Genomic DNA, 14,545 nt, shown 5'->3' on the forward strand with positions numbered 1-14,545 from the left:
TCCGATAATTTAATTGTTATTTTATGTACCAGATGTGCTTTGTTTTCTACATCTGGAGTATTAGAAAAATGTTGCATAACATCCTTCTATTCTTTTACAAATAGAAACTAAAATCTACAGATAAAAGATAAATGAGTTCTGCAGAACCCAATACTGCCTTATTTCACTTGTCTCTTTATGCTGAAGTGAGTTCAGACTTGCCCCTCTTCCCTCTCCCTGGGCTTCCCCAGCCATTCTGCTTCTTTGCACTTCATTGACTGCATTGGACTTAACATACCCATTGACCAGAACTTGAAGCATCAAAAGAAATCCTTCTTTATTCAAACCTTCAAAGCAAACTGAGTAAGCCTTTTAATTACTCTCCATTGACTATCATCACCCACAGCAGCAGATTTATTTTTGATATTTAGAGCTTCATTAAAACGTAAGATGTGACCCAAAGTTTATCCACACTCTGTGCAATCTCTTTTTAATTCTTTCTTTTGGGAGTTATTACATAGAGGAATAGCCGATGCCTCTAAGTTATTACAAAATGCCCTGAATGCCACCTCTGAGGGCTATGGGATAAACCCATGGAAGGACCCTCCTGGCCTGGCACAGAGAAATGGTACATTGCTGGGTTCTCTTTCCCTTCAAAGGAGGTTAAATGCAAACATAGACATTTAGATCAGTGGGGCTCAAACAGGGAAGCCAACACGTGCATCCAGCTGAGAATTCTGTGAGGTCTGGGTGACACTGACTTTCTTCAAAGGACAAGACAGGAACAAACTGATTTTATGAAACCCATTAAAGCTTCCTTCACAATTCATAACTAGGGAAATGGAGGTATCAGTTTGGCAGAAAGGTAAATTTACTCCCAACCACCAAGATAAGAGTGACTTGTCTTTCTTTTAGAATTGCTTGTCTGTGTGTATCTGTGTGTTCACCACTCCCAGTGTTCATGAGGCAGCATTTGCTGCTGTGTGTTCCCTTCCCAAAGCATCCTGTCTCACCAAGGTACTGCAGAGAGTGGAAGGGCTGCCATGGTCCATGTATCAGTTGAAGACAAGAGTAAATAGCCCAGTACAACATGCAGAGCCAGACAGTACATAACGAACTGATGTGCCAAATCTGCGAAAAGCTACAGAGCCATGTCCTTGAAATAGTCCACATATTTTACCATTTTAATTAAATACATGTTTTATGCATTCGTGCCATAAGTACTTTATGGTCACTGACTCTGCAATCTTCTGCACTTGAAAGCTCAGAGAGGTAAAATGGGGAATACCCCACACGTGGGAGAAGAGGAATCTTCTTCAGATGCCAGGACTCAATATCTTTCTGTTTCATTTTTAATTTTATAGATTGGATAGCTCAGGAATTCACAGATCAAGTTATTAGGGTTTCAAAAGGTTTAAATGCAAGCCACTTTGGCATTAGAAAAATACATAAGAACACATGCAGCATTTTCTTTATTCAAGGTGCCACGAATGTTAATTAACAAATAAATCTGGCTTGCCTTAGCTAGAAAAGTCCCTCTGTCAGCCTTGGGCTTTCCCCCAAAAGCCAACAGCAAAGGCCTTTATCTTAACTGCTGGAGCAGCACTGGGCACAGATCATGTCTTCGCTAACGGGATGTGATGCAATAAAAAGCTTTAGAGATAATGAAAACATCTCTTAAAAGTAGCACACTGAGAGGAGGCTGGACTGTTCCAGGGCATTGTGCATCACCGTGCCCATGCTCCCAGCAGGCAGGACCTTGTGGGCAGCTCTCCCTTCATGTATTGAAGGAGAGCTGTAAGTATCTTCATTTATCAACGATGTTCTTGATGGCAACATAATGAAAGTACTAGAAGGAATGAGGAACACAAGGAGGTAGGTATCACATATAAGCAAGAGAGGTCTGCCAAAGGAGGCTGGAAGGCGCAGTACATGGCTATACAGATCTCAAAAGTGAGGCTGGGAGCTGCAGAGATGCAGGCTCAGGAAGGTGTTTGACAAAGTCAGAATAGAGGAAAACTATTTCAGTGGGACCAGTTTTGGTAAGACAGGGTTAGCAGACTCAAAGCGAGGCAGAGAAGAAAGAGGATGAAGAAACAAGTTGCACTAAACTGGATCATAATTTAATATGATATGGGAAATTATTCTGGCTGTGCATTTCTTTGTATCTCCTTTACAATTCTGCACCAATATGTCATATAGGTAAACCTTGATCTCGTTGGGGCTGAGAGCTTATTTTCCTAATTATCTCTGTTGGCTCTGCATCACTGTAATTGAAGGGTTCTGCTCTTTTCACAGTATGTGCTCAACACCAAGTACAAATTGTTAAAGAGGACCTGATGTGCAAGCACATGCTGGGAGGACCTGACAGCTCTTGGTACAGCTCAGCTGCTGGCACAAAACCAGCACTCAGCTGAGCAGTGAGCATGACAGCCATTCCTCTGATTACATGATTTCTCAATATAAATATCTCTAGAAGAAAAACATTAATGTGACTTTGACAGGACATTTCTTTCCCTGATCTCAAAGCACACACCAGAGGTTGTGGTATCCAGACACAGTTAGAATTGGACACAGAGAAACTCAACAACGTCTGTGCATCCAGATCGGGATCACTGCAAACTTTTCAGGAATGTTAGTTGGGAAGAGAAGAGGATCAAAACACTATTGCCCATAGCATCTGCCAACAAATGTGCTTCTTGATTTACAACCTCTCATTTGAGAAACCACATTAACACCTGAATGCTGCCTCATTGCATTGTGCAAAGCATTTCTAAGATTTAATTTCATGCATTATTCAGATTCATATCGCTAACCTGCAATCATGCTGGTCAATAAGTTCTTTGATTTTTATGTTAATTTTTCAGTATCCTGCTAATTGAGTCTCGAGAGAATTACAGTTAGTGCTCACTATAGTGGAGCTGACTAAAGAACTGCAACTATTGCGACCTTTTAAAATCAATATCATTTGAAAAAAAATACAATGTTTTTAAGGAACTGAGATAAAGCACAGGATTAAAAGAACAGACTAATGAAATTATTATAGAGAGCATCTCCATCTTCAATTCTGACCAATACTTTGTGATCAAACCTTGCATTTGTTATACGACAAACATTTATTGTAAAGAAAAGTTCCACTGGGCTGGTAAGTACTACAGTGAATTAAAAGGTACCTGTCTGTTTCCTATAATGATTTAAATTAATAACCTAGGGAAAATAATTGCCTGACTGCTGAGAAATGATACCTAAAGCACAGCAATAAGTGCGTGGTATACTCTGTGTACGTATTTAAATGTTCCCTAGTTACCCCTGATTGCAGCTTGCCACATCAACAAAACATCTGGTCTCGTATTTTCCTAACATTGAAACCTCTTGGCCAAGCAGGATTTTTTATCTCAAAAGCAGCTGAAACCTTTGTTTACCATCTCATAGGACACGTTGTTATATTCTCGTGCTGAAGATCTTTTTCAATGACGTGCTTGATGGGACTGAACAGTGTATGTTCACCAGCTTTCACCTTCACTATTAATAACAGCACAGTTCCTATCTGAAATGTCTTCTGTAATTGTGTAATTACACACCTCATTTATCCAATTGTTAAGCCAAGAGTTTGATTAAATATTAACAACTGCTTGGTTCTCCTAGTGTCATTAGTTGGAAAGCAACCCTGTAATCTCAGGTAACACATGATGGTAATTATCCTTCACAGTCACACTTAGCTGAAAATCCAGCACAATCAGAGCAGATAAGGTTGCTCAGCAGAAAACACATTGACACTCTGTTCCTCCTTAACGCTGCCAGAGTGACGTCCCGCATACATGGACTTTCTGCCATAGAAAAGTGAACAGGTACAGAGCACTGTGGAGAGGGGCACTGTCTGGTTTTGCTCCTCTGATCTCATGCTGCATGATGAGACATTGTGGCCTGGCTTACAAAGTCATAATGTGACATTTTACTTCAAATCAAAGAATGTTCAGTTTGTTTTTGCATGAAAAGCAAGAGAGAGTAGAGCAGCTCAGCTTGTGGCTGGTGACGTGAAGCTGGGAATGATGCTCTTGCATCTGGCCTCGCATCAGAGGGGAACGTGCTCTGTGAACTTCACAAGTTATTAGGCAACCTGAGCTGAAATACATAAACCAGGAGCAAGCTGCACTTCTGTTGCACTCTGCATGGGAGTATCACCAGGCTCCTTAAAATAAAGTGTTGCAGAAGAGAGCATGAAAATGCTATAAACAACCCAAAGCGATGGCAAACAGATGTTTTGTTCAGGTCTCCAAGGAGCACGGTGCACCGCTGCCCACAGCCCTCACCAAAGACCTCCGGACCTGGGGAACCCTGAGCTGTGCAGGGGGACAACCAGTCACCCTCTGGCTCAGGGAGTTGGACCATGTCAGGGGGTTACAGCTGAACTGGAGACCCTGAGCCGCAGGCAGGGAGGGATGCACGGGGGTGGGCATTGCGGAAACTGATCCGGCAGATCCCCCTTTCCCAGCTGCTGTGGTGGCGTTAATAGAGGAGTGCCTGGAGCAGCAGGGCTTTCCCCCTGTTAACATCTTATTACGATGAAAGGAGCAGTTTATACCTCCCAGAGTTATTGCTTCCAGGCTGTCTGTAAACTCAGGTGAAACCTTGCATCTGGTTCAGGTTTTCAGGCTTTCTGTTGCAGTGGAGAGGATGGGACCATAATTCATGTGTGAGGAGAGCAGGGCTGGAGGTGGGCTGGGATGGGGCCACCAAGCCACTGCCTGAGCCCTGCTGTGTACAGCTCCTCGTCTCCCCTCTCCCGCGGTACAATGCGGCATGGTCGGTGCTGGCACACCAAGGTATTTGGTACAGCCATGCATGGGGCTGCAGGAGGGGAACAGGACAGGGTTTGCTCTGAGACCTCTCAGACCATCAGGGTGGGCTGCTCCAGAGCAGAGGACACGGAGGGACTTTGCAGCTGGTGGCACAAGAAAGCCCACAAAAGAGCTTTCTCATCTGTAATACGCTGCAGTTCACCTCAGGCTCCCAGAGCAGCCCTGGCAGGTGATGAATTTGAAATAAGATGTGCAAGATCAGAGTCAGAAATCAATAAACTCCATCAGCTAGGATCTAGCAGCTGTCTGAAACAAGAGGTTACAGCAGCTGATGAATACTTTCAGGTGGGGGAAACGAATTGAAAATAGGACCAAAATGTGATCAGAAAGCATGCTCTCCAGCTGCTAGTCCTATAGGAGAGCAAAACCCAAGAGAAATAACTACCTTCAAGTATATCCCTTAAGAGAAAGGTAAAACAACCTCTTCAACAATGGATAATACCTTTATACGGTGGGTAAGTTATGCTACAAGTTACCAAATAGCTTCTTGTTGAAGGTTTAGCTGCCCGGTTTCGTGATTCATAAAACTGAATTATCAATTCCCGCATTCTTTCTGAAATGAGCTTTAAACAGCCCTCATCCACCCCTCTGCAATAATCTTTCCACGATACTTGTACCAGTGGTGTAAATAAAGGCTCCAGTGAAATACTATCAATACTCATGGCTCTTAGCCCCAGCAGGGATTTATTTGGAAGCTCAGTAAATGCTTGAGCTCACCTTACCAGCATACAGCTTGCAGGTGGGACATGCAATAGGACATGCTCTGTCCTGGGAAGTGTTGGGGAACCCCCATGCAGCTTCCATCTCCATCATTTTCTTTTCTAGCCAAAGCCATAAGAAATGGGATTTAAGCCAAAAGATGTTAAGTACAGACAAGAAAGGAAGCAGAATACCAACATGTCTGGGAGGCAGGGGTGGCCACTGAGGCCAGCCTGGGGAAATCAGAGTAACCTCCATCCTCCAGGATGGGAGTGGGAGTTTCCCAACTTCTCCATCATGGGCTGGGACACGGCACTGGGCCCTGCTGCTGCCGAGCCAGGCCGGGTGGAGAAGCCACGGGCTTCACTCTCACTGTGGCGTCACCTCAAACCCTGCAAGGGGGACACCCAGCATTCTGTGAGAATTAATTGTCATGGATTTGTAACACCAGCCGGGTACCTGCATGGCTGCATTTCCCCCTCGTGGCACAGGTCGCCCATGGAAGGAAGCCCTGCGGTCACCTGTGGAGAGCAGGCGTGGAGCTGCAAACCCCACCAGAGCCACACAAGGAGTTGGGGTGGATGGGCAAATGAAGCCTTTGGGATCAATGGATTAAAAACATATGAAATACTGGCAAGGACACCTGTTTCCAGGTGGGCTTGATATCTTCAGCGGGTTCCTAAAGACTAGAAAGATAATGTCAGGAAAGGAAGCACTGACATGGCCACGATTCCTGGAGAGGTTTCTGACTCATCTTTGTGCATTACACTAAATAAACCACTTACAATTTTGTTGTTGCTATTTAAAGGAATTCAAACAATTGATCATAAGAAAACATCTAATAGGCCTCTGATAAAAATTCAAAGAGAATATGCATAAAACTAGATTTTTGCAGCAAATCACTTGCTATCTTCTGTATTACATATAGTTTCACTGAAAAAATAAAACCACCTGGAGGAATAAATGTGTTCAGTTAAGGCTGACCTGAATACAAGGGGTTTTTTTTCCTTCTGGCCTTGCACAGACATTTTACAAACAACTGTTTTCCAAAGCAGTACATCGATCTTCACTGATTACTGATACTGATGCTACTTGCCAGCAGCCTGCCCATCGTCCTGGTGATGTAGAGGATCCGAAAATGTGACCGCTGTTCTGCAGCAAAATTGCCCATTTTCCCAGAAAGACGTGACTTGTGGTTCAGAAAGCCAAAGCACGGCTGAGGAGCCTTTCGAGGGTGCACAGACACAGCACCCTGTAAGATAACTTGTGCTCCTTCTGCTGCCTTTACATCTGCAGCACCAGTTCTAGCAGGGAGGCGATTCCAGCAAACAGACGTATGATCTCGGGGAATCACCTGCGAAAGCCCACACAAAAGTGCTCCCCAGAAACCTTCCGGCCTCGTAAACCTCTCATGGGCCCCCGAAGGCCATAAATCCTGCAGAGCCCCTCACAACTGTTTCAAAACACTTAATGTTTTCCTTCTGCTCCGTGGTTTCCCTGTCCACAGTGGGAATCTCTGCACCTCCCTGATACTGAGCCCGTTCGAGTACTGCTCTGTATGCCAAAAACCACTACGGAATTGAGCTAAATTGTCTTAGCTGACACTTATGCCACTTCGTTATGACTTGCTTCACTCTAAATTAAAGAGGGAAAAAAAGCAATTGAGGTAAATATTTGAGCCAGACTTTCAACTTCTAATAATGTCAAAATTTAGGAAGTCAGTGAAACAGGTTAATGACATCAGCTGAAGAAGTAAAGTGTGGGACAAACATGACATTTCTCTCCAAAAACATAAAACACTGATTAAAAGTCAGAATCCCAAACAAGGAGAAAAAGCTTGGAAGGGAGACCTTAACTTCTCACCTCAGAGAGGGAAGCAGGAATAAGCACAGAGGGACTTGCTGAAAACAAAACTGATCAGCAAAGCAAAGTTAACTCTCAGAGGTAAGAAGGTGTAGGGATGTCAACAAACCCAGTGGGACCCTGCAATGGAAATTAAATGGGAATGTGAATGTAAAACTGGAAGTGCACATATCCCACCTGAAAAAAATGTTGTTGCACAGAAACTGGGAATGACCAGCCTGTCTCTGCTGCAAAATATCTATCAAACAAAGAGCATCAATATGTGAGCCAAAAATACATCATAAAGAAGGAAAACCAAGCAATGTCAACAACTGTAGCCATTTTAGTCTATCCTCAATATAGAACTACAATTTGAAAACATTTAAGAAGTCAAAAGACAATGAAAGATCTATAGGTCTATATATATTCCCAGAAGTTGTCTACCCACAACCCAGTCTCATACAGCTCCTCTGTAAGATAAGTGACCTTTTGCACAGTGGAGTGTGTTGGGTGTAAGCTGCCTGCACCTCAGTTAAGAGGCACCATGCAGGAACCTGTCTTTGAACAAAGTACTTTTGCCATGGGCAGAAGCTGGACAAGAGGAAAACAACTGTGGACTGTGCTGAGGTGGCAGCCATCAAGTAAAGTAAAGATGGGTGCCACCATTTTCAAAGGCTCAGCACTTCAAGTTATTTAAAAATATGTATTTAATTTAATATTATTTAATTATTACACTAAATTATTAATAATATAATTTATTTAACATTGTTTATTATCTAAGTAGGAGAATCATAAGGAAATCTGTGTTTCTGGCAGTTAGTTGATATTGTAAGGATGACAGGAATACTGGAACATTATGTATGAGACTTAGATGACTTTGTGGGTTGGAATATTAGAAATCGATTAAATTCGATTGCATCAACTCACATCATGCACCTGGACACACCTAAGAGGAACAGTAGCTTTAGCATGGGGACTTGTTATTGGGCTTTGACAGCAAAAGAGGGGGACTATTGGCTCACAAGATGAGTATGCGCTACCAGAGCAATGAGGCAGTGAGGAAGGAGATCAGACTTTATGACCTGGGAAGTGTATTCCTACTGCGCTGAGACTCACCCATGATCACTCAGGCTTTCTCCTACCAGGCGCTGAAGGAGCCGTGACCCTGCCGCCCGGCAGCATCTGAGCTCCGCGGCTGCTCACAGGGGAGCGGGTCCCTCCTCGAGCTCCAGATCAGGGCACTTCCACCTAATGCAGAGAAGTAGAGACAACACACACGGCCCTTGGAGCGTTTCTGAAGCTCAGCCGAGTCTGTAAGCCATCCTCGGAGCTGGGCAGTGAAAGCGATGGGCTGCTCTTCCCAATCTGCCATCATCCCCAAAATTCTTCCCCCCTTTGCCACCAGTGCCGCAGGGCTCAGGGGCAAAGGAGAGGGCTGTGTGCTCCCTGCTCCTGCTCATTAACCAAAGTGCTTTGAGTTGAAATACCAAGGTGCAGCAAACTGAACTTTGCATTGATTATTTTAACATGAAGCCTGTATCAGATTTCACTGGCAAAGCATTTTTTATGGGATTAAAAGGTATTCTGTTCCTAGTAACAAGTCACGTTTCTCCTATTTGGACACTGATGGAGCCTGCAAACAGCTCCGGTGGCGGTAACACCGTTCCTGGGAAGGCTGCGGCTCAGCAGCGCTGGGAAATGCTGAAGTGACAGCGGTAGGCTCTGTGTTCTGGTACCTCTCCCCTTCCCTGGGCAGCCCATCTCCCCAGAGGAAAAGGGATCCCACTACATGTCCATGCGTGCACTTCAGTCAACTGTGACAGTCAGCTTTACTACCTGCAAAAAACAACCGGGTTTTTGTTTGTTCATTTCTAATATTTTTTAAAGCTTCTTATGCACTGAATGAGTAAAAGGAATTTTGCTGGGAAAGACTGTTGCATGCAAACAGGAGAGGGACACAGCTAGAAGGACAACAAAGAATACTGATTGTCACAGCACACCTGAAAACCAAGCTGCAGTTACATTTTCAAGGCTATTTCTCCCAGTATATTTAAATCTTTCACTATTTGAAACCCCTGAAAATACTTCCAGACCTGCTTGTCTTAATTACTTTTCCCAGACTATCTATTATATAAAACATCAGTTAATAACTAGTGCTACAGGTAGGAAAACTGTGAGGGAGAAAAATCTAAAGCAAACGATGTACTTTTGAAGTCCATGAGAAAGTCAGCACTCCTTGGCCATCCATGGCTAGTCATTCTTCAACCATGAATTTCTACTTAGCATCAGGTACAGCTATTCTTTGGAGATACTATGTGAGATTTTTTACAGGCTACACTAAAGAAAATGACAATAAAGGATTTTTTTCCGCTCTCCACCTGAGCAGCCAAACCCCCCAATGCAGTCAGCATGAGCATCTTAAGCCTGTGTCTCATGTACCTGTGCAGAGTCTGCACAGGGGATGTGACCATGTGCGAAAGAGCAAACAGGAGGGAGAAAAATTTCTCCAGTGAGTTTAATCCAGGATGAGGAACCAAATACTCATTCCTCTTAATCCCTTGCGGTGACTGGCAGATATAAAAAAAACTATGTACTTTTTCAGCTATCTTTATTTGCCTTCATTCTTACCAAATATCCAACCCTGAAAAAACTTTTCAATTTTTCAACTCCTCTCCAGCTTTTATTGCCCTGGTTCAGTACCTTCTGCAAACTGCAAGGTGGTGAGTTCAGACCAACTTATTCCAACTTGTATAGTAATCGCCCACAGCAATTAACCTCTTTATTCGTAACTAAGTATCTGAAACTACTCCTCTGTTTTCCTCTGTCTCAGTTTAGGCTTCTTGACAGAACTTCATTCTTCATCCCATGATTACTAATGCTCGCAGGATAATAACCTACTAGTGAGGACATCCGCTGAAGTCCAAGTAAGGTTCTTGTACCGGGATTTCTAGACTTGTTTAGATCACTGTAATCAGCACAAGGAACAAGATTTTTGTTGTTATATGTGCAATTTTCTCATTTATTAATTAGAAGAGATAAGGTACGCTGCTCTGTAATTCAAATTAATTCTCCCTTTTCATTGTACGCCCGTGTATACTCGGCCCGGTGCTACGGCTGTTTGCTGATGGACAACCACCACATGCCAGAAGGAGCTCGGTGTCACAGATGTCACATCACAGGTGTCAGTCCTGCAGAAGCTTGCAATGAAAATACCATTAACCATCACAGAAATAGTGAAAGTGCCTAAAAACTAAGTCTTTGCAGGACCAGCTCTCACGGCTCGCTAGGGAGCTGCTGGCGGGCAGGGGAGCGCACCTTCCGCAGGCAGCTCCTCCCACAGAATCACACAATGGTTGAGTTTGGAAGGGACCTCTGGAGATCACCTAGTCCAACCCACCTGCTAAAGCAGGTTCACCCAAAGTAGGTCAAACAGGAATGTGCCCAGGCGGGTTCTGAATGTCTCCAGAGAAGGAGACTCTACAACCCCGCCTTGGGCAGCCTGTTCCAGTGCTCTGGCACCCTCACCGTGAAGAGGTTTTTTCTCAAATTTAAGTGGAACCTCCTGTGTTCCAGTTTGTACCCATTGCCCTGTGTCTTATCATTGGTTGTCACTGAGAAGAGCTTGGCTCCATCCTCATGATGCTCACCCTTTACACATTTATAAACATTAATGAGGTCACCCCTCAGTCTCCTCCAAGAGACTCAGCTCCCTCAGCCTTTCCTCATGACGAACCCTCATATTCAGATGGAACCTCCTGTGCTTCAGTCTGTGATCATTGCCCCTCATCTTACTGTTGGCCACCACCAAAAGCAGTCTGGTCCCATCCTCTTGACACCCTCCCTTGAGACATTTATAAGCACTGATAAGATCCTGTCTCAGCCTTCTCTTCTCTAGGCTGAACAGCCCCAGCTCTCTCAGCCTTTCCTCATAAGAAAGGTGCTCTAGGCCCCTCATAATCTTTGCAGTTCTTTGCTGGGCTCCCTCCAGTAGTTCCCTGTCCTTCTTAAACTGGGGAGCCCAGAACTGGACACAGTACCCCAGATGTGGCCTCACCGGGTCAGAGTAGGTAGGGAGGAGAACCTGTGTCGACAGAGGGCTCCCTGGCTGCAGGCAGCACCGCGGCCTCGGCCCACACTGCGCCGGGCGGAGCAGAGCAGCAAAGGAGCCCTGGGCAGCCAGAGGTGCAGGTGCAGGACTCCATAAGCCTGGGCGCAGGTGAGCTGCAATGCACAGCGACCTCGGCCCCTCCTGAATGAATCGCGCTCCTGAGACACATTAGCCTTTTGTGGTCTATGAAAATGTTTCCAATATATAATAATATTCCATCAGTTGAAATATGGAGCAGCTCAAAATTCTCCCACTCAATTACAGTTCTGGCCATTAGCACTGCCAGCTATTAAAATCAGGTTAAAGAAGGAAGGTGGCTGCATTTACCATGCTGCTTTATTTCACAGAAGCTTGGCATTTAGAAATAAACTAATCACTTCAGTTTTATAGCAAGCAAAGCACTGTTTGCTGTGTTGTCTGAAAGCCTTGAGAAGGATTTGGATACATTTAAAGGTTTATTAGCAGAGTGACAGGGCTTGCCTGTACAGAGCAAGGATGCTGGAGGGCTGTGCTGAATTGATACTGATGTGTATTAATTCTAGCACTGTTATAATGAGGGGTAGGAAACTTGAAAGGTGAAAAGGTGAGTGGAAAGAGACTTAAGGCTTCATTATAATGGCTCCTCTTTATTTATTTATTTTTAATTGGAGACTCCTGTCACTGTAAACTGAAGATACAGCTTTGCAGGCTTAGTAGTGATTAAAGTTCTAGCATCTGTTTTCCACAGCAAAGCACTACTATGGCATTACAGCAGAGAATATTGCGAACAAACACTGCACAGAGAACTGAGCAACGATTCCCAGCGACAAACTTCGCATCTGCACCTCTCCCCTACTGCAGGGGGAACTTCTCAGTCCTCCAAAGCTCAAAGATCATTTTCTTCTGGTTCAAAAGGAGCTCTTATTATATTGTTTTCATCGGAGCAGTGAACAAGAGGTCTACTCCATCATGAATTTTATCTGAAAGAAGTTATTCACACTCAGATAGCCTGTACATGTTGGGGATTTTCGTTTGACTTTTTTAATGAGTCTTCATTATACCGTGTTTACCATTCACTTTTTTTTGGCTGGTTTTTTTTTTCAGCCTGGTGTTTTTCAAAACCACTGCCACATTTTAGGGACTCCAAAAACACTGTGAGTAAGAACAAACCTCTAAATTTTCATTTAAGTGCAAATGAACCCTAACTACTTCATGAGCTAGAAAGCTTTAAACCTGAGAAGGCTTTCCCATGTCTCACAGCAGTCATATCTCCTAGAACAAAACTTTACTCAATGCTGAGTAAACAATAATGCACTTTCCCCCTCTTAAATCTAACTTGTGGATTTATCATCTTACTTCCCTTGGACACCACTGCAAAAGCGGAATTATTTTTCACAGCTGACAGTGGGAATGCGGAGCCCAGGGGGCACAGAGCCCCGGAGACCTGGCAGCCTGCTTGAACTGTGCCTGAAAAATGCGATTCATCTCAATGCTGCAGAGAGAAAGGGGGTGGGAAAGGATGAGCCTAATTGGTTCTGACTATAAAAGTCAGAGCCCAGTTTTCTCTAGAGATGAGCATTGCAGGAAACGCTATTAGTGAACCTGGATCCTTTTTAAAAGGGCTAATTTAATCAAGCACTACAATTATTTAAGAATATGACACTGGTAGGAGATTTACATATATTTGACAGTGAGAACAACCAAATGTTTGTCATTAAATGACACCAAACGAATCATTCAGGAGAAAGACAATACATATTACTGGTAGCCAAAGGGAGTGGTCTCACATACAGTAAAGCTTCAGACAATTTGTGAGCACTAATTCAAACCCAGATCCTATCTATTATGCACAAAATGAAAACAGAAGACGAAAGCTCAAAGAATAAAGGATGCCTACTATGAAGATATGGGGATGATTTATTATTGAGTGACGGTTGAAATGAGTTTGGTGTCAACACACCCTCTTGTGCTGCCCATGATGCTGAATGTTTCCAACTGCAAACCCTGTCTGCTCCGAGGAGGTTTTGCTGAGCAGTGTCCCCGGGGTGAGCGGCCACGGCGCCATCGGGGCTCCCGCAGGTACCGAAACCGCAGCAGATTTACCCCGTGTTCCTCTGCCAACCGCGGAGTTTCACACGGATCCTCTGAGGGCTTCAGGCTTTCCATTTTTTCCTCAGTATCTCACCTTACATAAGCACTTCATTTATCAGCAAGAAAGGGGAAAAAAATCCATTCCATGCCGAAATGGACTGCCACCTGCATTGCTGTCTAATGTAAGCAAATCCCAGTGGAGAGGTTTAGCACGAGACTTTTCTGCTGGACCAATAAATCACTCTCAGAAACAGAGTTGAAACCCTACATGTGGTGTTAACCAGCAAGAGTAGCAGGTTTTTTAAAAGAAATTCCAGCAATTTAACAATTAATCTGATTTCCTGGAAGAACTCAGGTGGCCACTGGGTATGTTGGAATTCAGAGCAGCCACAGATACGTGAGCTATATAACGACACTGTTACTGCATCGTAATAAAAGAAAAGTAACTGGAATACACTGTGTACGGTGTGACACTAACAAACACTAAACTAACTAACACTAAAAAGTTAAAGATGTTCCACAGACTTAATCCTTTTTTAATTCTGCGTGTGATTGTATGCGCGTGTGTGCATGTGTAAAGACACTGGAAATGCTGCTCTTGAAAGACACGAGACTATTAATCTGTGTGGACATGGCGGTTGTCTCCTGAAGTGCCGGTGCTCCATCCATCTATCAGCCCAGCTGTCTCACAAGGTAAAAATAAAATGGTGCTTTGAGTTTAAGAGGATACAATTGATTTAGGAAGCACGGCTGGGCTCTGCTGTGCTGTACTCAGCAGAGGCTAACAAGTGGATTAGGAGAGCAGCACATAAAGCAGCATGAAAAAGAAACAAATTCTTCCCTGGAAAATTTGCTCTCCAATTATTCACAAAAGAGAATAAAAATAAGTGAGATTCCAAACAATTTGTACCTCTTCTCTGTTTTATAGTTCGCTGCAATTGCTTTTAATTAACTTGTGCAATTTAAATGGCCCAAATTTAGAGCCAGT

This window comes from Nesoenas mayeri (assembly GCF_963082525.1).
Source record: "Nesoenas mayeri genome assembly, chromosome: 2".
In the NCBI taxonomy this organism is placed as follows: Eukaryota; Metazoa; Chordata; class Aves; order Columbiformes; family Columbidae; genus Nesoenas; species Nesoenas mayeri.